This window comes from Geospiza fortis, unplaced genomic scaffold, assembly GCF_000277835.1.
Source record: "Geospiza fortis unplaced genomic scaffold, GeoFor_1.0 scaffold166, whole genome shotgun sequence".
Taxonomy (NCBI): domain Eukaryota; kingdom Metazoa; phylum Chordata; class Aves; order Passeriformes; family Thraupidae; genus Geospiza; species Geospiza fortis.
The window spans coordinates 6,238,944-6,250,833 of NW_005054310.1; positions in this window are offsets into that span (position 1 = coordinate 6,238,944).

Below are 11,890 nucleotides of genomic sequence, written 5' to 3' on the forward strand. Positions count from 1 at the left end.
AAGAGTGCTTCACGTACAGCGATACCCGCGAGGGCCACGGATGTGAATCCCAAGATGGAGCACAACTGCAGTGCAGAAGGAGAAATTGAAAGTTTGGAGGAAATTGCAGGGTTGCAGAAGGATACAAAAATGGATTGCAGCCTCAGATTGCAATTTGATTGCAATTTGAGCCGGTGGTTTGGCCTCTTTGAGACCAGCAAACTGAGCTTGCATGGCCTGTGCCCCTAAAAAAGCCTGCTGATACCAAAGGAGGATTGTGGCAAATATCTGACTGATATGGACTGCACTAAGCTGATAGATAAGTTCAGCACAATCTAAAATCATCTGAAGCAAGGTCCTGGTGCTCATTCTTCTATATAGAGAAAAGTGCTTCCACAGCCTAAACTTCAGAGTGAGGGTTTCACTCACGAGTGTAAAAAGACTTAAGAATTGTTGCAAACTGCATGTGTTGTAGTGTGGCAAAAAGAGTGAATATATGTGCTCAACTCGTCTCTGTGTGAGGACTTACTGAGAGGAAGGAGAAAGATGTAATTTTTGTATGTGGTTTCACTATTGATTTTCTGAGTTTGCTCCAGCTTTTCCTTTCTTTGAAACTTTGGAATATTGCAAAGGATTTAAAGAAAACTTATATGAAAATTTGCCCTCTGGTACAAGACATTAAACATATCAGTTCAATCCCATAAATGAGAAGGAAGATAAAAAAATCAGCCCGTTGCAATTGATCTACAGAAATGACTTCATAAAAAACTCCATGTTTCCTCAGTTAGATGGAAGAAAGCACAGCAAAGTTGTACTTTTCAGTGCAAAATCCAGGAAATTCAGTTAGGCTGGAACAAGGAAGAAGAATGATACTGACCAGGCCAACTGGTATAAATGATCACCTTTAAGACTGTAAATGGAATCTCTGAGTATCTCATAATTTACGTCAGCTACTTTATGTCCAGATACTGAGCACAGGAGTGAAATGAGTTCCTCTGAAATGTTTAACCTATGAGCCCATCTCTGTTTCTTTTTTAGGAAGGCTGTTGCAGAGTTTCACATTCCGATTGCCAGAAGCCTTTCATTTTCTGACCTGAGTTTACTCATGGACAGTTTATAGACATTTTGTCTAGTGTCAGTTTATTCTGTTAGCCTAGATGACTAACTGAATTTGCTGTTTTGCTGTAATGTAGTTCAAATAACAGCTGGGTCTTCTCAGCTTTTGTTTTTCTAAAGCTGAACAATACCAATTTTTCTAGTCTTCTTTATAAAGCAGGAGCTCTCTTGGTTTTCTGGACCATTTCCAGTTTGAACTAATCTATATAGCACAGGGTTAACCCACAAATGTACATTGGCATTGCTCGCCTCAGTCTTCTGGAAACACCTCGCCTAGTTAACCTTCACAGTGTCAATTTCCATTGCAGCATTGCCTTGTTGGTTCCTGTGATGAGGAATGGCATCATGGAGTCATCCTCCTCCTCCAACCTCCAACCTCCTCCAACCTTCTTTTGTGAGTGACACTGTAGGTTAGTTATTTAGGATCCTGTCAAGCCCAGTATTGAATACTTGAAGGTAGGCTCTACCACTTTGGGCAACTCACTCTGACATTTCATGTTTCTCATGCTGAAACAATTTGAGCCTGTTGGACAGCGCCCTTTCACTATGCCCTGTGTGAAAAGAGTACCTCCACCTTTTTTGTAACTACCTTTTGGGAGTGGAAAACTGCAATCAGATACCCCTGAACCTTCTTGTCTTGTGGCTGAATAAATCAAATTCCTTATGTTTTTCTTCATAAGTAGAGATCTTCAACCCTCTCATCACATTGAAGGCCACTGGCAAAACATTCTCACATTTGTCAGTGTCTCTCTTGAGCTGGGGGGACCTAAGCTGGTTGCCCTGTACTGGGTGTGGACTGAGAAGTGCCAGGCAGAATGGGAAAGAGAACATCCTTGACCTGCTGGCTGCAGCTCTGCTGATGCAGCCCAGGACACCGTTTGCTTTCACAGCTGCAAAGGTGAAATCCACTTCCATTCAGCCATCCACTAGTACTGCCAGGTCCTCAACAGCACACTTACAGTCCTGTCTGTGTTATTTTTTTCGTTAACTTTTGAAGCCGATTCGAAATAATTTTGCACTTACAACTTGCAGAAACCCCAGTCTTATCAGAGAATGAGCATCTACTGTAATGGTATCTTTTGCAGTAGTACTAATCCTCTGTCAAAAAGACCTACACACATCCTAAATCTGTGAATATCAGCAAAGCACAACCTTCTGATTTGGGATGACTGAAAAAGCAAAGTGAATTCCATTCCTTCAACTAAGCAACACTCACTTCATTATCACTGACTCCTAGACACATATTTCCCACAAACTTCCTTGGAAGCAGAGGAGGAGCTGATGCATCCCACCACAGGCTCTTTTAAGTGCAATTCAAGCTGCAATGCCATAAATTAGAGGGATTTTTAATGTGTTTCTATGTGTAGAAACACTATATATGAGAAGACCCATGATTTCTTTCAAGTATTTAATTGCTTCTTCCACAAATATTTATTGCTATACACTTCTCTGACTGCTTGTATCTAATTATTCTGGTTCAGGGTCTAGTACAAAGAACATTTTAATTTCATAATTTCATGTTTCCCATTGCTTAGACCGTTTCTCTTCAGTGTTTAACCATTTCAGGTAAGATCAGAAATTGTTGCAAGGTAACTTATGTCTTCAGTAGCAAAAGTAGCAGTACTGTAGGAGCAGATTAGTAGGTTACAAAAATTGGAGTTAAGGACCCTAATTCCACACTATGCTTGTTATCAGCTTATTTTGAACTAACTCTAGCCTGGTCCTGTGACCTGAGTTCCTGTTAACAATTGGATAACATCAAGAGAATTTCTGAAAACACTTTCCAGTTTTATTTTATCTGAAAGGAACTAAATTTTGCTAGCTCCCAGAGTTCTCCCAAATGCAAGCCAAAGTGAAGTGAGTGGTGATCCAGAGATTGGTTTTTAAGTTCCCATATGTAGAATAACTGGCACACAAACACAGAGGATCTTGCTGGTATGTCATTTTGCCTTATATGAGCAGAAAAAAAAAATGTCGGTCTAAAACGTCTTTGGGCTTTTTTTAGCAACTATTGAACCAGAATTGATGGTTTTCCAAAAGAAAATTCTCTTATGGAAAGGGCAGAGCAGTTCAAGTGTGCTGATGGAAACCAGAGTTGGTGTGCCTGAATTCTGGGCTCTCTGCAATTAATACTCAACTTGCCTGTGTACTTTTGCAAAGCTGTGAAAGGACTGTTGTACTTTGCTTGTGCGCACGGAGGTAGAGGTAGAACACCACAGTTAAAGTCTAGAGTATCACAGCTCCTCTGCTACTGATATCTACACTAGCTAGATTAAAATAAACCTACCCTTGCTGTTGTGGCAATATGCTACAGGTTCCCCTTCAGTGTTGCTGCATAGATATGCACAGAATGGGCTGGTGTGGCAAAACAGAGGTACTGAAAACAATAAAGTGAGAACCCAGAGCCACATACATATTATTACAAAACAGAACGATCAGTTAAGGTGGCAGGAGAAAGTTCCTTTCTCTACTCTTTTTCATAAGTTTTGGAAGTTTTTCATAATTGCTGTATAGACTTTCCTAGATATTAATAGGGATATTAATAAAATTAATACTTTCCTAAATTAATAACTCTTGCATAATTGATGAAATTAATATTCTGTCATAACAACTAAACAGCAGTGCTAGGAGAGGTATTTCCCTCCTTATGGTAGCTAATTCATATAGACACTTTAAAATATCAACACGTGGTCCATCATTAGAAGACCGATCTTCTTGTTGCTTAGCTGTCAAATTCAGTGAAGGTGGCAGGAGTTAAATTAGCTGTGAGGCTTTTGAATCTCTCAAATTCAGAAGAAACTGCTGACTGCTCAAAAGCTACTGACAAGGAAGGAACTGACAGCTAAAAAACTGCATAAGTTTCATTTCCTTAGGAAAAGATTAACAAGTCAACCTGCCACATTTTGACTACTTAAAAGGGTGGTACTTGAAACTGTATTTTGTTCTTCTTGAAAAAAGCATTTTTGTTGCAGTTTGTGGGGAAAGAAAGAGCAATATTTGTTTATTTTATTGTATTTTTAAAACCTTGTTTTATTTCAGTTTGGGGTCAGAAACTTAATAGTTTCTTTAAAAAAAGCAACAGATTTCAGTTTCTTGTGTTTTGGTTTTTGCAAAAAGTATTTATTACTAACTAATTCAATCTTTTCATTTCCTAAAGAGGACTGGAATATGTTCATTCAGAGCACTTCATAGCTGTTAGTTCAGGCCTCTGAAAAAGGAAGATGAGCAACTTTAAAGAGAAGTGCATCTACTCTAGACCCACAGTAGCTCTTCTACAGGCAGCCTTACTTCCTGTGGAGATGAAGAGGAAATGTACTTAGGGTGTGAAGCATCTTCTTCGTCTTTTAACTACCAAAAAGCAAAGGTCTTGAATATTTCTTCTTTCACTTTAAATTCTGAATCTAGTTGAAAAATCATGGCAAGTAAACAACTCTCAAGAAGTCCAGTTCTAAGTAAAATGTTATCTGTGGATAAATTTCTTGTAAGCCTGACTTTGTGGCATTCTCATATGTGTCCTGGAGGCTGGACAGAAACAGGTAGGATCAAATCTGTGTACTGATTTGCTTTTTCTCTGTAAGTAAAGATGACTGGCTTGCTTAGTCACACAATTATGAATGGCACTAAAGAGATTGTCAGGTGAGGGGAATCCCCACCAAACTGTCTCCTGGATTGTTTTAGAGGAAACAATTGCACCACGTAGTAGATTTCTTCTAAGAAACGTCCTGTGGAGGTTTCCAAATGATTATGACCAAAAATGTCCACTCTCTAGGCTGGTTTGAAACATCTAATGGATATTTTCTTACTGATATTTAAAACAGATCATTGACTTAGCCTCCAACATGTGCCCACTCCTACACACTTGTGTTTCCATGTACGTGATAATTAACGGTTAGAAGTTGTGTAAATGATAACAAGAAAATTATCAGATTTTTTTCCCCAAATGCTGACACTTCAACTTAGAATATTCAATAAGAAATCAAAGCAGGTTTACTTTCACTACTGTGTATTTCCAAATTTAAATGTATTAATTACAAACAGTAAATATGTCTGTAAGATAAAAAACTGACACTGTGGAAGCAAATGCAACTGTACAATGAAAACTCAAATGGACTTGAATTCCTCATTAAAAATTAGATCAAAAAGCTCCAAAGCAAATAAAAGTGAGCAGCAGAGAAAATCATTGTAAGGAGAAGGAAAAAAAACCCCAACATGTGGAGAAAATTCTGTAAGTATTATGAGAGGTAGATGAGCAGGACTGGCTCACTGAAAGTTTGATAGTCTGAAAAGTCCCATTTTGATATAGTATTAAGAATGTATGAAAAGTAATGAGTTGTTATCAATCTGCAATGAATTTTCAGTTCAGTCTGTGCTATTTTGTGAGGTTTCAAGCTGGCCTCTGATGAGATTAATGGAGAACCCTGAATGGACTGACCTAGCACATACAGAAACCAACAGCTGGTTCAAGACTAGCATCCTTTGGTCTTCTCTCTTTAAAAATGACATAGTCCTTCTGAAAAAGAGCCTTGGGCTGTTATCACAGACACTTTGATGTACAAGTTCTGGTAGCTTTTTAGCTTCTTTTGAAGATGGATCTAATCCTATGAAAATGAAACTGAATAATGGACAGAAAATAGCGAGGTCTCTATATGGAGAGTTGAAGTATAGAGAAAAACATGAATTCATTTACTGGGAACACTGCGAGCAAAACATGATATTTGTTCTGCCAGTACTGTACAGCAACAGTAGATGTATATATATATAAATATATTTACAGGAAATATCAGAAAGTCAGAACCACCGAACACAGGCCAAATTACAGCGGAATTGTTTTCACCATGAATTAGCTGTCTCAAAGCAAATTAAAATATCACCTTGAAACTAATGGAAGTATTTGTGGAAAATGTTATCATAATATTAGCATGCTGGTCTTATGAAGAGCAGGGCTATTAGAGCATCAGAGAATCATAGATAGAATATCCCGAGCTGGAAGGAGCAGAAGAATTTTAAAAACCTTGGAAAATCACTTTGGGGAGAACTACTTTAATAAAATATATCTTTATTTTGTAGAATGTTTTACACCCACCAAGGCACAAAGTGCCTTATCTGAAGTCAGTATGTTGTACTGTTAGCATGGGATGGATACCATTGCCTGCCTAACAGTAAAAATCAACAATATGAATGTTGTCGGTGCTAGTGTCTAAAAAGCCTGGGCAAAAGTATTTTAAAAATATTAGGAAAAACTTTGAAACAATTGTCTTTAAATAATATGTTTTCCTATTTGCTTTATTTTGCGTTTAGAAGTTCATGTTTTCTGTCCTGTCCCTGAAAACATACTGATTAAAAAGTGATTGGAAAAAAAACCCCAACTCCAAAACTCTAAAATATATCCCAAGATTCATGAAATCATATAAAACAGGGAGCTGGTGCTTTAAAGTGGAAACAAATTCTGTAATATACATGATATAATGTTCATAATGGGAAGTACCTCCAAAGGATATTATGGTGCTGAAAACAGAAAACTTTCAAATGTTTTATTCCTCTTGGAAGAATGAAGAAGAGAGGGTGAAAACAGAAGATTTTATGTAGAAAAACCTGTAGACACTCCATGGTTTAGTACAGGAGGTTTTACACAAGCCATCATTTAGACTGCTGCTGTGCCAATAGTTTTGCTGCTTTTCCATTGATATGGACTGAAACTAAAATTGAATAAGATTTAAAATTTTATTCTATTTTATAGGCAATAGATTTCAATCAGAATTTGGATATGTGGAAAAATTCCAGACAGTAGGAATACAGAGTAAAAATGCGCACCACGTTTGTCCATCACTGCTTTCTACATTGCCACAATTTTTTCCATATTTTAATACAAGAAAAAGAGTACTTTGGAATTTCACCTGACTTTCTCATGGTTAGCTCTCATGGGTACCTTATACTTTCTAAATCATTGATACATGCAGACTGAGTTTTTTTGGAAAGCTGGAATACCAGTTTGTACCAACTTGAAATATGGTGCAAGAAACAATAAGAAAACTTGGATCTCCATTGCATATTGCAGTCCATGCAGAATTAGCAATGACAAAATGTGTGTTTTAGGTCTATCCTTCCAGGCTCAAAATTCCTCATATATGTCAGCTCAACAGTCTTTCAAGGAAAAGAAAACAAAGACAGAATTATGCTGATTTTAGAAACAGGGACATGAACAGCTATCAATAAGGACAGATGTTCTCAGGAAAACCTTTGTTATCATCTCCAGAAAATTATTTTAACACATGTCCTGAATATTTATATTGTGTTATTACTGGAGTGTTTGGACAATACAGATCTGGTAGTGATGCAGTTCAGAATTTAAGTAAGTCCACCACAGTGTGTGAGAAAGGCCAGCCCAGAACAGCTATTCCTGGCTATCCTCTTCTTCTTGGGCAAAGCAAATGCTTGAACTCTTACTTACAGGGTAGATGAGCACTCAGACCATGAGGGGTAATTCTTTCCTGTTGCTAATTCAGAAAGGAATCATTAGTGTTTGGTGGTGAATTCCTGCATGGGTTTACCAAATCAAAAAACTGAAGGAAAGTATGAAATAGGTGTCTTGTCTGAGTCAACATACCAAGATTTTAATGATTTTGAACTTACACTCTAATCTAAATTGCACCCATCAGCTCATTATCTATTTGGATATCTGTCTCTCTAGATGTCTGACACCACTGAGTGTTAGTTTCGTCTTCCTTCCCTTTCTTCAGAATGCTCAACAGCTAATGTGTGTGAGAAATTTTTGAGAGGAAAGAGGGATCAATAATAACATTTTCCTGTCTGCATTTGCATGCAGACAGGAGTATGTAATGGAGGCCAAAGGGCCTTCCTTGTGTCATATTTCAGATTTTACAAACTAGTTTTCCCGCTCTCTCTTCCAGCACTCCAAAGTGTCCCTGGAATGGGCTGAAATTTTGTTTAGGAAAATGTAAAAAGAGTTAATTTTGAGCATTTCAGAACTTCCCTCTCCCTTGAAATTTTGTCTTATTGATGCCTTCTGTTTGAACTTTCATATTTTCCAGATTCTGTACTGCAGTAATGTATAACTCTGAACTTCATATAAAATGTTGGCAAGTTGGCAATCCTTTTCCAGCCTGAGAACCAAGGACATGGTTGCAGTTTCAGGCCCAAAAAGTATAAACAACAGGGAATTGAGGAGAGCAATGTGGAAGGATTGCAGTAATGTATAACTCTGAACTTCATATAAAATGTTGGCAAGTTGGCAATCCTTTTCCAGCCTGAGAACCAAGGACATGGTTGCAGTTTCAGGCCCAAAAAGTATAAACAACAGGGAATTGAGGAGAGCAATGTGGAAGGATGTGACTTCAAAACCTGAGGCTGTAATTGGACAATTAACCCCAATATGTAAATGGACCAAAACTTATAAAAGTGTGAAAACTCATGACCCGTTGTCCATCTTGGGTGTAGCCTCAGATGGGCTCTTGTGCTGCCCAAGGTGTATCCTTTGAAGGCCTTTTTAATAAATACTCACTTTAGTCCTTTAACTCTGTCTAGCCTCTGTTCTAGGTAGCCTCTCAAGGTGTCATATAAAACAAAGTAGATTATTTGTGCCAACATTATCCTTATTGACCACTGGAAACATCCTCTAAATCACAGAGATCCAGTAGTCACAAGGAGTAGCCGATTATATCCTCCATGATGTATAGGCATATCCTTATCTGTAGGAGAGTGGTGGGTCAGTTCTTTTTATTTTATTTGTTTTTTGATTTTGATTTTTGCTTGGTTTGGGAATTTTTGTTCTTTTGTTCTTTTTTGCTTGGTTGGTTGGTTGGTTGGTTTTGGTTTTTTTTTAGCAGGGAAAATGACAGTGTTGCAATATGCTTGTAAGGGTCAGTTGCAAATTCATAGGATCATAGAAAGGTTTAGCTTAGAAGAGACTTTAAAGGTCATGTAGTTCCAACTACATGGGCAGGGAACCTTCCACTAGACCAGGTTGCTCAGAGCTCAATCTATCTGGCCTTGAACACTTCCAGGAATAGGGAACTCACAACATCTCTGGGTGATGTTCCATTGTCTCACCACCTTCACAGTAAAGAATTTCTTCCTAATGCCTAATAATTCCCTTCCTTCTGACAGTCTGAAGGCATTCCACCTCTCGTAACACTGCATGCCCTTGTAAAAAGTCCCTCTCCCAATTTCTTGTAAGTTCCCTTAAATCCCCCTTAGTCATGAAGCCTGATTATTCAAGATGCTTAGTAATTACATAGCACTGGTACAATGTGTAGGCAAAGTTTAATCACTTAACACCCTCAAGTGTGACAACCCCCCCTTCACCACCCCTGCACTGTGAAGGAGGAAACAAAGGAATTATTTCTGCTGCTTTGTAAGAAAGGGAAGCTGAGAGGTGAAGTGTGATAGAAGGTCAGAACGACAGCTCAGAGAGGGTTTTCCAACCATGGGCTGCTTTCCTGGGGCAGTGATAATAGAGAAAGCCACTGTGTTTTAGTGAAATGAAAGCCAGGCAGAGATCTGCTGAACTGGCATGGGCAGTTGATCACTAAACCGCTCAGCACTCTGAGGATTATGCATAAAACAAAAAATGAAAGGGAAAAAGCTGTAATCAGGGGTCATAGTAAAATCTGACATGACTTTGCAAGGGCATCTTTGGGTATTTGGTGTAAGGTGTTGTATGAACAGAAGGGTGTGAAACCTCTGCTTTGCATGAAGAGTCAGATGACTTCCAGGCAGCAAAATGAAAAAATGCCTTGGTTTCACTTCCTTCTGCATTTGGACCAGATGATAATCCAGCTGTGACTATGGAGTCTTACAGAAGACCACTTCAATTCTATGCAGCACAAGATTTTTCAATCCTGTTCTGACATGTCTTTCAAATAGATTAGGACAAGTGTTCAGACAAAGAGCTTGTGTTAGTGTTGAGTGTTCAGTCCACAGCCCAGATATCTGCTAAAGAACACAGATAAAAAATTGCATGCTCTTAGGTCTCTTGGAAAGTGCAGTGATTTTCAGGATATCTCCTGCGTTGTTTGCAATGATGTTGGTTCTCAGGGCAGGTAGAGCAGGGGAGCCATCTGAATCTGAGTCTTCCTCACAAACCTGAGTGTTCACAGTTCTTGGGCAACAAGACATACACTGGTGATCTGGTTCTGACTTTTGGGCAGAATGGGAAGCAAAACAGGGCTGGAATAGACACAGGACCTTCATGTTCTAACCATCTGCTGTAGGCAGTTGCCTAATTTCAAAATGATTTGGAGACATGATACTGTGTGTCAAAAGAAGAGAATATTATGAGACTAGTATGTCAATATTAATGTGGCACCATTTATTAAAATGTAAGGGACTTGGAAAAGGAGTGCTATATTTCTGTATTAAAATACTTTTCAATGCTGATGATGATTTACCACAGAACATTCAACACTTTGTGTGATAATTTGAATGTGGAGATTTGTAAAATGTTTGAATCTAGCCTCCCCAGGCAGGAGAGTGTACTTAAAATTCAGACCTGCACTCGGAAGGTAGCATAACAGAGACAGATGTCATGGTTTTTTCTTTGATTTTTGCTTAATTTCTTGCCTCAGTTTATGATGAAATACTTGTAGCACTGCACTGTGGGCAAAGCACTACAATGGGACTAGGAGATGCTGTTTGTTCCTAGATTTGCCTTTCTCAGAGCCTGAATGATCATGAATGATCCCATTGCTCTGTGTTTTTTTTCTCTTACCAGCAAAATTGGATGCTTGGCAAGCAGCCTTCTCTGAAGTGTGAGGAGATTTAGTAATCAAATTAGCCAAGTAACCCACCAAAACTATAACCAGTATCAACAAAATGTGAGTTGGCAAAATCCTTTTTTTTCAATACTTTATCTTCCTGCTATTCTTAGAAGTGTAGTTAAAATATGAGACCAAAGGGAGACCATCTGAGTGGCATAGCTTACTCTGGATGAGATGTGTGTCTGACAAGTTTAACAGGGCAGCCTAACCCAGCACACTCCCTCTGGGTGAATAGTTCTCTGTAGAAGGCAGTATTCCTGACTTACTAGTTCATCTCCTGGAATTACCTCTTCTGCTTGGCTGGAAAATTACCGCGTTAGCTGTGTTCAACTGCGTTGTGATTTGTTCTTAAGGTATTAAGAAGACTGAGCTGGTTGAGTAAAGAATCTTTCCCAAATTCCCTTCTTTGAGGTCTTCTTTTCACTCTCTCTAGGTAATTCAGCACAAAAGCACTGTTCAAATTAGACTCTGTGATGGCAAAATCTGGGCTTCATGACTCAGTCCCTCTTCCAGTTGTATGTTTCTGACTACATAAAGAGTGCCATAAGTAACAGGAATCATTTTCACTCTCCCACTTTACATGTCTTTTCCAACACTTTGGAAAAGAATTGCTCTGTTGATACATGGCCAGTCAATGAATCTCAGTGGGTGTCCCTATTTGTAAAATATCTTGATCTTCCTGTGTGTATAAGATTCCATTTATCTAATCCACACCATATCCTTGTGCTTGCTTGGCATAGCAAATCAGATGTTTCAATCAATGGGCGTGTTCAGTGTGCTGGCATTTGGGAATTCACTTTGAATTCTGAGTCCACTTTGAATTTTGGTGGGACCTTCATTTTGTCATCATCCCTGAAGGTAATTAAAAGGCACGTGAATGTGGTGTTTGGGAACATGGTTTAGTGGTGGACTCAGCAGTGCTAGGTTAGAGGTTGCACTCAATGACTGTAAGGGTCTTTTCCAAACGAAATTATTCTATGATTGTAATTTTTGGCACAGAATCACAGAATAAAAATGGG